General features: G+C 43.7%; 1 non-coding gene across 1 annotated transcript; it reads left to right on the top strand.

The window, feature by feature from the left end:
• The first annotated feature begins 7,963 nt into the window (after nucleotides 1-7,963).
• On the top strand, nucleotides 7,964-8,037 carry Trnat-ugu. The gene has a single exon. It is a non-coding gene; the product is annotated as a tRNA-Thr (tRNA).
• Nucleotides 8,038-16,728: the final 8,691 nt, after the last annotated feature.

The following is a 16,728-nucleotide window of genomic DNA, read 5'->3' on the forward strand; positions in this document are numbered from 1 at the left end:
GGACTCTCCCAATGAATCTCAACATGCTACCAGCCTTACCAACAATTACTTTTATATGATAATTCCACTTCTAATCGTTCCACACGCATACTCCCAGATATTTTACAGAAGTAACTGCTACCAGTGTTTGTTCCGCTATCATATAATCATACAATAAATGATCCTTTGTTCTATGTATTCGCAGTACATTACATTTGTTTATGTTAAGCGTCAGTTGCCACTCCCTGCACCAAGTGCCTATCCGCTGCAAATCTTCCTGCATTTCGCTACAATTTTCTAACGCTGCAACTTCTCTGTATACTACATCATCGTCCGCGAAAAGCCGCATGGAACTTCCGACACTATCTACTAGGTCATTTATATATATTGTGAAAAGCAATGGTCCCCTAACACTCCCCTGTGGCACTCCAGAGGTTACTTTAACGTCTGTAGACGTCTCTCCATTGAGAACAACATGCTGTGTTCTGTTTGCTGAAAACTCTTCAATCCAGCCACACAGCTCGTCTGATATTCCGTAGGCTCTTACTTTGTTTATCAGGCGACAGTGCGGAACTGTATCGAACGCCTTCCGGAAGTCAAGGAAAATAGCATCTACCTGGGAGCCTGTATCTAATATTTTCTGGGTCTCATGAACAAATAAAGCGATCCAGAATCTACTCTGTAGGAATCAACATGGATTCCGGAAACAGCGATCGTGTGAGACCCAACTCAGATGCGCGTCGTTTCGTGATGATCGTGTGCTCAGCCGCCACTTTCGTCATGCTTGGCCTCCCAGTTCCACAGACCTCAGTCCTTGCGATTATTGGCTTTGGGGTTACCTGAAGTCGCAAGTGTATCGTGATCGACCGACATCCGTAGGGATGCTGAAAGACAACATCCGACGCCAATGCCTCACCATAACTCCGGACGTACTTTACAGTGCCTTTTCACAACATTATTCCTCGACTACAGCTATTGTTGAGGAATGATGGTGGACATATTGAGCATTTCCTGTAAAGAACATCATCTTTGCTTTGTCCTACTTTATTATGCTATTTATTGCTATTTTGATCAGGTGAAGCGCCATCTGTCGGACATGTTTTGAACTTTTGTTTTTTTTAGGTTCTAATAAAATCCCATGTCATTCCAAGCATGTGCGTCAATTTGTACCTCTCCATCTACATTATTCCGTGATTTATTCGGTTTTCAAATTGATACTCCATTTTTGATCACCCGGTATACATTCTGCCCACATGGTTCTGTATCCTTTTGTAGCATTCTCTTATTCTCAATGTTCTCATCACATTGTCGTGAGGAAAGAGCCATAAACTGCTACTCACTTTGTCCGTAAAATCCGTATATAGAGAGAAAGAACGATGCCATCACACTTTTCTCGGGCATTCCTGGTGATACCCTTATCTCTGATTAACATTTGCCGTCGAGGACAGATCACACTTCGATGCAGTGAGATTTTCTAATAGCCCTAGAGGAGCTGTGTAACTGAAGTGTTTGCTTAGCTCTGAAAGGGTTCTCTTGTTTAAAGATTGGGAGCAGAAGGCCCCCACCGAGCCCTGGATGCCTGGAGGCAATTGGGCGGAGACTTGCAGGCATTCCCGTTACATACAAATACGTCCTTAGTCTCAAAAAAAGAGCGGAAATTTTACGATCCTGGAAGAAGACTGGTTAATGTGGATGCGAATCATCGTTCATTGAGTAAGGCTGCAGATTCAACCCCCCCCCCCCCCCTTTCCAATGCTTCTTCCCGATGAAACGTGATGGCATTCCTGGTGCCCTGGACGATACATTCGAGAAACTGGTCAGAGAGACGAGCACCCAGAGATGCCAGAGAAGAGATCATTTGCTTGCATATTCAAGCGAAGTGTTCTAACTTTTCTTTCTGGAGGAATTACATTCTTCTGTCGACTCAATTTTCAATGTGAGTACGATCCCATAAATAATTCAAATGTCCGAGGGAATTTTCTTGTCGTCTGATGCGTCAATCCTTAAGGGTCATTTTGTGTATCGGGGATCGACTACAGCTTCCAGATATTATGATGAGAGCTAATCACTGCAGACAACATACATAGTGTACTCACACATTAATACCACATCAACTTCATTGCACTGTATGTTAGCATTTCTATGATATGTAGCTCCCAAGCTCTCCATATCTATCACAAGACAAAATTATTGATAATGATAGTGCAGTACATAACATACCATGCAGGAAATGCAATTTCCAAGGTATCCCCACATGTCCGATAATGGATGTGATATTAATATCGAAACATACATGTTTGGTACTGTTCATGGAATTTAATTTATTCCAAACTTCGTGTCTTAGTGAAACATGCCATTTGCTTTCTCCTATTTGGTTGATTTTTATTTATGAGCACTGTAACATAACCTGGGGGACAAACGCATTATCTTTGGCCAGAAATGAGGTTTGAACAACATTCAGATTTAGTTTAGGCAACAGAATGCAAAATTTCCTGTTTAAAATATACGTTAATATCTCAGTTGATGAGGATGAGATGTAGCTTGCAAACTACAAGATCTGTGGACAAAAGTTTTCTGGGTGTAGTACTGCGTCATAATGTAAAAACTACTGCTGCTGGAGAAAAACCAACGTTTCGGCTACGATTGCAGCGGCCTTCTTCTTAGACCCAGAAGAAGGCCGCTGTAGTCGTGGCCGAAACGTTGGTTTTTCTCCAGCAGTAGTAGTTTTTAAATTATGATGCAGTACTATACCCAGAAAACTTTTATGTCGACTGACTCTGGCCGCGGAAGCCTACGCAATTATACAATATCTGTGGTTTCTTTAAAAGTTCAGGAATCATATTTATCTTCGGTGCCAACTGGAACCAAAATCAAGGTGAGACAATCAGTACTCTGCATAAGACATTCACCTCCATTCGAAATAAGACGGACCACAAACATACCATTACAGGGAAAATACTCCCGTTTATTTGAAATGGAGGCTGTAATCTTCGCATCATAATCAGAGGGTGGTGGAGTAAATACGTCGATCATGTACAGGTTTTCCTTTATTTTTTCATTAGTCCACTCGTGTATGATACTCAAAATATCGTCAGTCATAAGCAAATTCGAAATATTGGATTGTTATCTACTTGAGCAGGTGGTCGCACAGTTGCCAAATGAATGATATTCATCCGACGAATACGGGATCACTTTAAAAGAAGCTTCGATGACCAGCGATGTTTGTTTCGACCAAATATATTTTTTGCACAACCATTACCATTTCGGTCTCTACAGTTTTCATAGCTTTGATCACTTGTTTCATTCAAGGAATTCACAGGTGACGAAACTAATTCGCCTTCACTGTTCCAATTCCGAATTATGTTCACCTTAATTTTAGTTGTGGCTATCTAATTCAACATCACTTTCTCAAATATTCTCGAACCATTTTAAAGCAATATCCTCAAAGTAAGGGTCTATAACATGAAGAGTGAACGAAGATATGGATGCCGAATCCATAAGACAAAGGCTCAGTTGTGGTCTGATGGACTGTTAGCACGAAAGGCGTTGCAGTAGTATCTGTCCACGTTACGTCCAGTGACTACTGACAGAGGAAGCCACAGCCGGTGAAGGAAAAAACAACTAGACAACATCGTGTGCTCCTACTTCACCTGCACACTAACAACAGGGCAACAATAAATCCTAGCAGTCTGTTTGAGCGCACCTGGGCCGTTACAGGTTAACACATGCTCTAATAAACTCAGCATCCACTGTATCCACATCTAGCTACAGAGATAAATATTGAACCACAGACATCAAATGACTTGAACATATTTTTTAATGCTTAAAATGAGGTTGATATAACAGTATATAACTCACGCTCTTAGTTTTACAGGCCGGACAGGATGACCGAGCGGTTCTAGGCGCTGCAGTCTGGAACCGCGCGACCGCTACGGCCACAGGTTCGAATCCTGCCTCGGGCATGGGTGTACGTCATGTCCTTAGGTTAGTTAGGTTTAAGTAGTTCTAAGCTCTAGGGGACTGATGACCTCAGCAGTTAAGTCCCATAGTGCTCAGAGCCATTTGAACCATTTGAACCTTTGTTCTACAGTTCTCGAAATGTCCACCTCTATCTGAGGAGATGAACGTGTTCATGTTTTTTAACTGTTTATAATGAAATTCATCTAAAGCAGATCCAGTCTATGAACAAAAAATCGTAATTTGCTGTTCAAATATAACTAACACTTCGTTTCTAGAAAACGTTTTGAACTTAGAATTTGGTACAACGCAACTTAGCGACTGACATTTTCAGATATTTGACTAACAATACGGTTTCCTATGTCTCCCTGCCGACTAAATTCGCTTTAAACAATCAGTTTAATTTTGGCGGCAAGTGACATACAGAAATGACACTCTAACTTACCGAAATGAGAAATATTTTGTTTGTATGAGCTGAGTCTTACTGAGTTAATTTACTTGTCAGTGCAGCTGATGATAAAGGTAAGAGAAGGTCTGTTCTGAGTAATAATATTTTCCTTCCCCAAACTCAGACAAGTACACACAATCGTTTGAAATTGCCAAGCAGCCCCCTCGCTTTTATCGTGCGCCCGCCATGTGTACAGAGGGAAAGTAATCATGGGCCCAGCACAGACCCCTGGGGAAGAGCTAGCTACCGCCGGCTTAATTACGGCTGCGCCTGTGCCCGGCGCGGTATGCCGGCCCGCTACACACAGCGGAGCTGCCCCTGCATGCTGTGCAGCCCGTGCTCTGCTCTACCTGTTGATACCGGCCAGTGATCGCACTACGTATCGGTCGAACGTTTAACTGCTAATGTGATTAATTCGCCTCAGGCTACCAACTCCCACTCACTAGAACGTCTCTTGTCGCCAGTGAGGGTACTTAGCTGGTCCATAGGCTTATAGAAAAAGCCGTCATACATGAGAAGAAACACAAATTCTTCATTTATTTGGCTGATGTGCCCGTATTTTAGTAAGTGAATTAGATGCAGCTGCCTACATGTATTTCATTAATACAACCAGCTTCGATTATGAACAATATTCAGGTTATCTGCGTACAGTAAATAAGAACATAAAACGAACTGTAATGCATAGAGTACATATAATTGATATGTCGGATTATACAAACCAATATTTTCCAAAAACCATATATTACCTCTGTGTCAGTTCAGTATTTGACATGTTGATATTAATACAGCCTTGTATCTATTAAAACTTACTGAATATGAAAGTGACAAACATCGTTATTATATTTCTTAAATTATGAACTGATTATAAAATGTTTATACCTTATTAAAGATCATCCACGATAACCACAGAAAGGAATATTCAACAGGTTATCAGCACTCAAGAGCAAGTACAATGGTAGTGCATTACATGTGTAGACACAATTACAAACGGTCGTCAAGTAAATCGTAAACAAGAGCATCATGCCTGATAGATCTATTATGGTACAATCCTCTGTAAAGAGAATGCATGTCAATAGAAGTAACTTAAGGTTCCTTAAAATAATCAATCGCAAAATTAATAAATAATTCTGTATAAGTTACCAGAAACAATTTTCTTCATTCTCTGCCTCGTGATGCCTGGGTGTTGTGTGATGTTCTTAGGTTAGTTAGGTTTAAGTAGTTTTAAGTTCTAGGGGACTGATGACCATAGATGTTAAGTCCCATAGTGCTCAGAGCCATTTGAACCAATTTTCGTCAGTAAAGACGTTTTTATTTAAAACCAACAGTTAAAATAAGTATACAAATGAAAATAGCCTATATTGAGACTCATCACTTAAAGTTAAACATATATACGATAGTAATATGGCTTACTTCAAGATAAATGTAACAGAAAGAAATGGAATCTCAAAAACAAAAATCTAGAAGTTTGAAAGTATAATAATTTGTATTGGAACTTCTTAAGTAATGACACTATATAGTACCACATCCCTGTACAGCAGTTCTGATAAGAAACAAAGACTCTTTTAATAAGCTTGAAATGTCAACAATTTACACAAAACTAATACATGAGTTATTTGTAATTGTAAGGTTATAAAATCACACATTTCAACGGAATGTACTGCATGAATTTCTGTCAGTTTATGCTTACTTCAGATGAGGAGCGATACTGTGAAAACAGTTGATAACTGAAAGTGTTTGTAATAATAATTTAATACAGACAGCTGCTTTTCATGCATATAGTGTCCCTAGTTACCGTAACATTGCTAAAGGTATTCGAAAAAATCTTAGAAAGTAAAGAACTTGAATCTGTTTTACTGTAAGAGTTTCATTAGTCACTTAAATATTATCAGTTATCGGAGTAGAAATTTATTTACAGTTTCAGTTTTCTTCTGAATCTGAAAACAGCTGGCTATAAAATATATGGGCGTGACTTTTACTTACAGCATTATGTTGATTTTCGCATATATCAGAAGCGTCTTGTCCATTTTGACTAAAGAGAAGTGTTTTTGTACGTGAAGTGATGCCATCATCTTAGCTATTTCTCAACTTTATTTTAAATGAAGTGAAATCATACAGAGTAGAAAATAAGTTGTGAACTCCACAGTTATTATGACTTATATTTAGATCAAATGAGTCTAATACTAAAAGGCAAATAAGCACAATTTGAAACGGACCATAGGAGAGATTACTTTTCAGACGCATTCCTATTCACGAGCACAATATTCCGTATAGAAATTATCGGCGGTTAATAGCCACATTTTCGCAACTATGGTAACTCGAAAGGAGTTGGTTTGCAGAGCCACATTCATTGGAAACTTGCTGTATACATCATCATATACTTTCTGCCATGTCGTTTTTCACTATCGACTTACATGTGTTGCTTTCCTTATGGATTTTTTTATTGTTTATGGTGTACTAGACTAATGTTTATACGGTAGTAATTGCTGGCTGAGCTTCAAGTTCGAATAATTCTCTTTTATATATATGAAGACAGTAACTTGTTCTCGAAAGAAGAGTTACTGTTGATGACCGTGCAGCGTTTCCCTGGAATAAATGATGACTAACTGACAACCTCAGCTGCCGACAGCTGTTGCCGTTATACCTCGATGTGGACAGCTGAAAATGTGTACCCCGACCGGGACTCGAACCCCCGATCTCCTGCTTACATGGCAGACGCTCTATCCATCTGAGCCACCGAGGTGAATAGCGCGACTGCAGGGACTTATCCCTTGCACGCTTCCCGTGAGACTCAGATTCCCAACTGTCCCCAATTCTACATATGTATTGTACCTTACAGACATTTGCCCACCCAATCATTACTCGCGCACGCTTTGGCGATTCCCGTAAGAGTTTGGGCAACATGTGCGCATTCGCACAGATGAAGGTCAATGGCTGGGTAGCCTTTAACATTATATATATGAAGACAGTAACTTGTTCTCGAAAGAAGAGTTACTGTTGATGACCGTGCAGCGTTTCCCTGGAATAAATGATGACTAACTGACAACCTCAGCTGCCGACAGCTCTTGCTGTTATGTCTATAAGGTACAATACATATGTAGAATTGTGGACGGTTGGGAATGCGAGTCTCACGGGAAGCGTGCAAGGGATAAGTACCTGCAGTCGCGCTATTCACCTGTGTCCTCGGTGGCTCAGATGGATAGAGCGTCTGCCATGTAAGCGGGAGATTGGGTTCGAGTCCCGGTCGGGGCACACATTTTCAGCTGTCCACATCGAGGTATAACAGCAACACCTGTCGGCAGCTGAGATTGTCAGTTAGTCATCATTTATTCCAGGGAAACGCTGCACGGTCATCAACAGTAAAACTCTTCTTTCGAGAACAAGTTACTGCCTTTATATAATAATGTGTGCGAATGCGCACAGGTTACCGGAACTCTTACGGGAATCGCCAAAGCGTGCGCGAGTAATGATTGGGTGGGCAAATGTCTATAAGGTACAATACATATGTAGAATTGTGGACAGTTGGGTATCTGAGTCTCACGGGAAGCGTGCAAGGGATAAGTCTCTGCAGTCGCGCTATTCACCTCGGTGGCTCAGATGGATAGAGCGTCTGCCATGTAAGCAGGAGATCCCGGGTTCGAGTTCCGGTCGGGGCACACATTTTCAGCTGTCCACATCGAGGTATAACAGCAACACCTGTTGGCAGCTGAGGTTGTCAGTTAGTCATCATTTATTTTCTTTTAGGTTCTTTACGTTCTGTTGCTCTCTTTCTGCAAATTTATGAACACACATCACCTAGTTATTTATCCAGATAGTTACATCAACTTAACATCAGTTGACAAGTCGTTTAGAAGGCACATTGAGTTGTACATTGCGGAAAATGGACACGCATTTAAGCACCTCTCATAAATTGCTATCTCGCCACATCAAAATTCACCTCAATACAGCCAATCATGTACAGAATGTAGAAACCATCATTAAAAGCTTGAATGTTTGTAGCTCACTTATTAGAATTGAAAGAAATTTATTTGAAACTATTTTGTCCACAGCTGCGCTAGCTACATTATTGTCACAGAAGAAGCTGAGTAGCACCGTGGTGTAGTGGTTATAATATTAAACTGTTGAATGAGTTCAAAAACACAGCTGGACTGTAATATTTTAATTTCTATACTTTATTCGAGTACATAGTAGAAGTATCCACAAATGTCAAGAATCATTGTACTGGAATGTTCTGTAGCTGTATATACACTGTATGCGTTCTGGCCGGTGGCAGTTTGCTCCGCGCTCTTGTATGTGCAAGTACTGAATAAGTAAAGTTAGTGTTTGTCATTCATATAATGTTCGGTTTAAAAACATTCTATTGCTGTAACCCTCTGGAAAATAGCTAGATACATCTACATCTACATCTAAGTGATTAATCTGCTATTTACGATAAAGTGCTTGGCAGAGGGTTCAGTGAACCACCTTCAAGCTCACTATCTACCGTTCCACTCTCGAACGGCGCACAGCAAAAACGAGCACTTAAATGTTTCTGAGCGAGCCCTGATTTCTCTTATTTTATCGTGATGATCATTTCTCGCTATGTAGATGGGTGCTAACATAATGTTAGGGTATTTTGGAATTGTAATCCCTAAGTATTTAGTTGAATTTGCATTATTCAGAGTTGTGTGACTTATCGCGTAATCGAAATTGAGCGTATTCCTTTTAGTACTCAAGTGAAATACTTCACACTTATCTTTATTCAGGGCCAATTACCGCTTTTCGCACCATACAGATATCTTACCTAAATTATTTTGCAGTTCGTTTTGGTCATCTGATGACTTTACAAGACGGTAAATGACAGTATCATCTGCAAACAATCTAAGATGCCTACTGAGATTGTCTCCTACGTCATTAATGTGGATCAGGAACAATAGAGGGCCTACAACAATTCCTCGGGGAACGCCGGATATTATTTCTGTTTTACTCGATGACTTTCTGTCTATTACTACGAACTGTGTGACTTTCCTGACAGGAAATCACGAATCCAGTCGCACAACTGAGGCTATATTCCATAGGCACGCAGTTTGATTAGAAAACGCTTGTGAGTAACGGTGTCGAAAGCAATGTGTTTCGAGGTTTCGTGAGACACTGTCACCTATTACACTCCAGACAGTCCTAAAGTCCCTGTGGTCTTCATCCACCGGTTGTGAAGGGCATCGGAGGATTTTAAGAAAAATTAAAAAGACCGACAGTGTTGGTGACTAAGAAAGAAGCGACACACCTAGAGTGAGTTATGACACTGTTGATACCGCATTTACAGAATTTCAACACAGTCCGCAAAAATAGCAGTGACGTGTTTCCAGGGAAACGAGCATATCTCATAGCATTGTGGTGAAGATTTTACGAAAATGGCTGCATTTCCATGCGGCCAAAGTGCAGCTATTGCGAGTTTTATAGCGAGATGATAGCTCCGGACGTGGAAGATATGCGGGAAGCATGATGGAACGGATTAATACAGACAATGCCTACCACAACATTTGTTTTTTGGCCGTTGAAGCAAGTTTCAATATCTCTGGGAAAGAATTCGCTCTGGGTAGCCGCGCGAACTCAGAGGCCTTATCACGGTTCGCGTCGCTCCCTCCGTCGGAGGTTCGAGTCCTCCCTCGGGCATGGGTGTTTGTGTCGTCCTTAGCGTAAGTTACCTTAAGTTAGATTAAGTAGTGTGTAAGCTTAAGGACCGATGACCTCAGCAGTCTGGTCCCATAAGATCTTACCACAAATTTCCAAATTCTCTGGGAAAGAAAAGAGGCAAAAGAGGCATAAAAGTAACAACCCGAAAGTGAATGTGTGTTGTGGCTTAAGGCACAACATCGTCACTGAACTGTTCATTTTCCCTGAGTCTACCACTACCGCAACCGTTAACCTGGTCATGTAGGAACTCCACGTTGCATCTCAGTTACTGGAATTTCAACCATGGTTAGAATTTCAACACGATGGTGCATTACGGCAGTGGCGAATACTTGCTCCCAGTTCACGAACGAAACCTTTTCGGACTAATGTATCGGTGGAAACGATCGAACAACAACTTTCTTCGGAGATGAGAATCTTTACTTCTTTGTGGACTTACGTTAACGATAAAGTATGCAATTCACCAGTTCCTGATGTATAAGCTCTCACGGCACGAATGTGATATAGTGTATAGGTGATTGGCAACGACATAGACCTGCTACGGATAACAAACGTAGCATATGGGGGAGATAGTCGAAAAATGCTTTATGATTCAGGTTACCATTTGCAACAAACCGCACAGCCGTAACTAGCATAGTTCTCACAAATAATTTTTTGCAATTGGGGAAAGCCTTTATGTACACTCTGCATTACCATCGTGCGTTATTGTGGTGACTGGTGTTCAGGCAATTACAGGATATTTTACGAACTGGAAACGACACAATCAAACAGAGTAGTAAATGCAATTCACTCGCTGTAGCAACCCAACACATGGCACTGCGTGGAGCCCCCTGGTTGCTGCCGTGCGGAATCCGCAAATTCTCTCTCTGCGTTTCGCGGAATGCCTAGCTGGGATGCCCGACTGGGGGGATCGATAAACAGCACACAATGATTCCACCCACGCACACAGGCCAGCGCTGAACCGCACATGAAACAATTCTGCCTTTGATTGTAGATCGCACCGCACTACCTCCGGTGTCAAACAGACCCGCTATGGGAGTGGAAAGGGGGTGGGGGGAACAAGAGCTCCACACATGGCGTTGCTTCTCCACATCGTCAGTAACTCACGAAACCAATCGTATCAGTTAATGCATTTGTCTCTAATTCAGTCTCTTTCTCTCTCTCTCTCTTTCTCCATCTATCTCGAACTATCTTTCTGTTTGCCTCTCTCTCTTTCACTCTCTGTGGTGTGCGTACTGTAAGACCTTCGGTACACACACCATCAGATTATTTGACTTGTCGCTCTAACGAAGTAGGCGAGTATCAGCAATATGTCTCGTGGTCTTATCGTGGCGTGTTTATATTCTGCCGTTAGGTCAGACGATAGAAATGCCACTTGTACGCTTAGAGTAGCAGATTGACGGTGACCAACTTTAAACAGAACTTGACTAATTTTCACACATAATTATTAAAATAATAAAAAGCATATAAATAACTTAACTTGGTTCTGGATGCTATTTACAATTGACAATCTGAAGTTCCTTTGGTCTTGGTACGTTAACCTTATTCTCACATATCTCCGATATTTGACAAAGTGTCTATTCATTTATCTTTGATAGAGATACACAGCTAGTGTGACAATTTGGCTGTGTTTTAATGATGCCACACAGCCTTATACACATTCAGCCACGTGACAGTGGAGGTAAAAACATGGCCCTACGCAGACGTTCTACTGGTCTCCTATTCATTCGGCATGTGTGACACTGCAGTAGAGCGCGCCCATTACAGAAGACGTATTATTTACATTTCATTTCAGCGTATACACCGCGAGTGCCATATGACAGGGCCTCTCTCTCGATGTCGATCTGCATTTGGCGTCTCTTAAGTGTCGGTCTGCAGTAGGCCGCTGTTGGCCGAGCGGAAAATGATAATCTTATTAGGCGCAGACTGAAACTTGACCACAGACTAATGCTGACTAACGCCGACTAATGCAGACTAATGCAGACTGACTAATCGGAGGTTTTTTTTTACTTTATTGTGATTTTAACACCTGAACAATCAGGTAGGCTGGCAGCGGCATACAACGCCGCTCTTCAGCCAGAGGATACACAAAGAGAAGAAACACTGAAAAGACACATAAGTTACAGAACGGTGGGCAATAAAACAGTAGACACATAAAGACAAACACGGAGCCGTTCACACTCGACGATAATCCACACTGCAAACTGTTGATACGACGCACAAACACTGAAGAAGACGATAGCACTGGTGAACGATGGAGTGTGACGGTGAATCACTGAACACTAAACATGACGGCACACACGAAACACTGATGGCGGTGATCTCCGGCGCGCGAATGTCCACTGAGCGTGTGCGAGTCCAGGGACCTGCCAAGAGGGGAACAGGGGTGAGGTGGGGGAGAGGGGAGAAAAAGGATGCCAATGGCTGAGGAGACGGGGGCAGGAGGAGAGGGACAGGTGAGTGAGGCCCAGGGGAGGAGGTAGGAGAAAGGGAGGAGGGAGGGAAAAGGGAGAGAAGGGAGGGAGGGTGCCCAGAGGAGCAAGCACAGGAGGAGGGTGGGAGGATCAAAGTTGGTAGGAGAGGTAGATGGAGGGGAGGAGGGCATCATTAGGGAGGGGGAGCTGGCGGAAGCCACCTTGGGAGAGGGTAATGAGGGTGGAGAGATGGAGTCCGGGTGGGACGAGCGAATACAGGCGCGGCAGTGGGTGGGGGTGGGAGAGGATCGGGGAGACGAGCGGGTGAGGAGGATCGAGCTTGCGGGAGGTGTACAGGATCCGTATCCTTTCAAGGAAAAGGAGGAGGTGGGGGAAGGGGATGAGATCGTACAGGATCTGCGTGGGGGAGGGGAGACGGATGCGATAGGCGAGGTGGAGAGCATGACGTTCAAGGATTTGGAGGGATTTATAAAAGGTAGGGGGGCGGAGATCCAAGCCGGATGGGCATAACAAAGTATAGGGCGGATGAGGGATTTATAGGTGTGGAGGATAGTGGATGGGTCCAGACCCCACGTACGGCCGGAGAGGAGTCGGGAGCGTGCCTTGGCTTGGATTGTCCGGAGGTGGGGAGTCCAGGAGAGGCGGCGGTCGAGGGTGACGCCAAGGTACTTAAGGGTGGGAGTGAGGGCGATAGGACGGTCATAGATGGTGATATAGAAATCAAGGAGACGGAAGGAAGGGGTGGTTTTGCCTACAATGATCGCCTGGGTTTAGGAGGCATTGACCTTGAGCAACCAGTGGTTGCACCAAGTGGTGAACCGGTCAAGATGGGATTGGAGAAGGTGTTGTGAGCGCTGTAGGGTGGGGGCAAGGGCAAGGAAGGTGGTGTCATCGGTAAACTGGAGAAGGTGGACGGGTGGTGACGGCGGCTGCATGTCCGCCGTGTACAAAAGGTACAGAAGGGGGGGAGAGGACGGAGCCTTGGGCCACACCAGCGGAGGGGAAAAGGTGTAGGAATCTGAGTTATGGATGGTGACATAGGAAGGACGGCGGGAGAGAAAGGAGCCGATCAGACGGACGTAGTTAATAGGAAGGGCGAAGGTTTGGAGCTTGAAGAGGAGACCGGAATGTCACACGCGGTCACAAGCACGTTCGAGGTCCAGGGAGTGGAAGATTGTGGAGCGACGGGAATTAAGCTGTTCGGAAAGGAGATGAGTGAGGTGAAGGAGAAGGTCGTCGGAAGAGAAGGACGGTCGAAAGCCACACTGGGTAACGGGAAGGAGGCGGTGCTGGCGGAGATGCTGGTGGATGCGGCGAGTGAGGATAGATTCCAGGACCTTGCTGAAGACAAGGTAAGGCTAGTGGGACGGTAGGAGGAGACAGCGGACGGCGGTTTGCCAGGTTTAAGGAACATGAGGATACGGGAGGTTTTCCACAGGTCGGGGTAGTAACCGGTGGACAGGACTACATTGTAGAGCCTGGCCAGGGTGGAGAGGAAAGAGACAGGAGCGTCACGAAGGTGAAGGTAGGTGACACGATCGTGACCAGGAGCGGTGTTGCGTTTTGTGCCGAGTGTATCAATGAGATCCTGTGTAGTGACAGGGGCATTGAGTTCCGTGTGTGCAATGTTGTCCAAGTACTGGAAACCAGGAGCGAGGGGAGGGACAGAGGTGTCAGTTCGATCGCGGATGTCCGGGAAGAGGGAGTAATCGAACTGGGGATCATCGGGGATGGAAAATACATCGGAGAGGTAGGAGGCAAAGTGATTAGCCTTACTAAGGATGTCAGGGAAAGGGTGAACATCATGGAGAAGAGGATAATAGGGGGAGGGTTTAGTTCCGGTAAGGCGACGGAAGGCCGACCAGAACTTGGACGAGTTTATTGGGAGGGTAGCATTTAAACGGGTGCATGTCTGTCGCCAGTCCCGGCGTTCCTTAGCCGCGAGCAAATTACGAATGTGTCGCTGGAGTTGCCGGTGGCGTCGTAGTGTGTCCGGGTCACGCGTGCGGAGGAAGGCACGGTAGAGACGACGGGATTCATGGAGGAGGAGGACGGCCTGTGGGGGTAAGGTAGGACTAATCGGAGGTCTGTACACTCGTTATAATACCTCGAGCGTTCAGGTACCACTGCGCGAGTGTGATCTGCGAGGAGAAAAGGTTCTACATTAGCAGCAATCTCATTGGCTGCGTTACATATTAATACTCGGATCGGCGGAAGTGGAATTTAGTCCGTCTCTAAGACAGCGCCATCTCGTAGTGCGGAGACGGACGAACGCTGCGCCTGCGCCGTTGTGCTTAGTGGGGCGCGCTCTATTGGGAAAGTTGTGTACGTGCTGACTATGCGGAACTATGTACACAACACTCTCGAACCCTTAAATCTATCTCTGTGTTCTCTCCTTCTTTATCTCTACCGCTCAGTCTACCTGTTTATCTGCTTCTCTCTCCCCCTCAATCTCCCTGTTTATCTGTTGTTCTTCCTCACTCTCTCTCTCTCTCTCTCTCTCTCTCTCTCTCTCTCTCTCTCCCATCTCTCCACACACACACACACACACACACACACACACACACACACACACTCACTCACACTTCCTCGGTAAAAATATAGTGTTAGCTCATTGAATCGAATCGGATTATCCTAGTTGCCATCCTCCAACTGAACAAAGTTAATATTCCACTTACATGCCATTTGATGGTGGGCATAAGAACACATAACGAAAATTTTCCAAACAAAATTCTGCCTCACCGATACTGCAGAAATCTTTCCATAACTGTATTACACAGTGCCTCTCCATGTACGATGGCTGCATGTAGAGAAACATTCAAACTTAGAATAAAATAACGTTCTTCCCTTTCCATTTATCTAAGTTCTTGCACATATTGGTTGGTGGTCACTGCCAGTGTTAAATTTGTTTAAAACCAGAGAAATTTCCAGCAGTGTGAGGAGAATTCACAGTATAATGTCACATTTTTAAAATAATGTTTCGAGTTTCTCCACGCTCATTTGCTTTCTGGAAAATATGTTTATTACTGGCATTTTAGTAATTTCTGCAAATTACGGTAGTCATTCTCCTGTCTGACTTGTATCATGGATCCGATAATTATCCACATCAACATAAATATTCGGCAAGCCGCAATATGGTGCGTGGCAGAAGGTACCCAGTACCACTACTAATCATTTTCTTTCCCGTTCTTCTCGCACACAGGACGAGGGAACAACGACTGTCTATATGCCTTTGTATGACCCCTAATTTCTCGTACCTTATCTTCGTCGTCCTTTCACGAAACGTGTGTTGGCGGCAGTGGTATCTTCTGTTGTCAGCTCTATTAAGCAGTTTCTACATGTTTTCTGTAGTGTTTTTCGAAATGAACTTCACCTCCCCTCCAGGAGTCCTCAATTCCACAAGCATCTGTGTCAACACTCGCATGCTATTCGAACACACCAGTAACAAATGTAGCAGCCAAATCTTTGAATTGCTTCGATGTTTTCCATTAATCAGACCTGGTATGGATATCAAACATTCGAACAGTAGTCAGGAATAGGTCACACTAACATCTTACGTGGGATCACTTTTGCAGGTAAACCAGAATTTCCCAAAAAACTCTCAATAAACCGAAGCATTAGCTTACATTTTTCCACATTTAGATCTACATCATAACAAATAGAAATTTTGAATATGTGAACCTGTATCCCCCTACTACCGCTTAAAAAATGGTTCAAATGGCTCTGAGCACTATGGGACTTTACATCTGAGGTCATCAGTCCCCTAGAACTTAGAACTACTTAAACCTAACTAGCCTAATGACATCACACACATCCATGCCCGAGGCAGGATTCGAACCTGCAACCGTAGCGGTCGCGCCGTTCCGGACTGAAGTGCCTAGAACCGCTCGGCCACACCGGCGGGCCCTACTACCGCTTCACCCTGTTTATGTGTTCCTATCTTAGTGTTAAATTCACCAGCGACTAATTCAAAGTGGCAATCCGTTTTGAGGTAAAAGTAACTTGACATTATGAGAGAATGCATGTATTTTGCCCAGTGTTTGACTATGATGGGGGATATAAGATCGGTAATCTCTTAACGCATCAACCTAGACAGGTGACTATTTGGAAGATATTCACCTATTTTCAATTCTAGCATGGCAAACCGGAAAAAATAGTTTTTGATCAGTTTGACTTCCCCTTTCTGACTTAGATCTGTGAGATCTGGGTACTTAATGAATATGCAAGACATGACCTTAGAAC

Source organism: Schistocerca piceifrons, chromosome 9 (assembly GCF_021461385.2).
Source record: "Schistocerca piceifrons isolate TAMUIC-IGC-003096 chromosome 9, iqSchPice1.1, whole genome shotgun sequence".
Taxonomy (NCBI): domain Eukaryota; kingdom Metazoa; phylum Arthropoda; class Insecta; order Orthoptera; family Acrididae; genus Schistocerca; species Schistocerca piceifrons.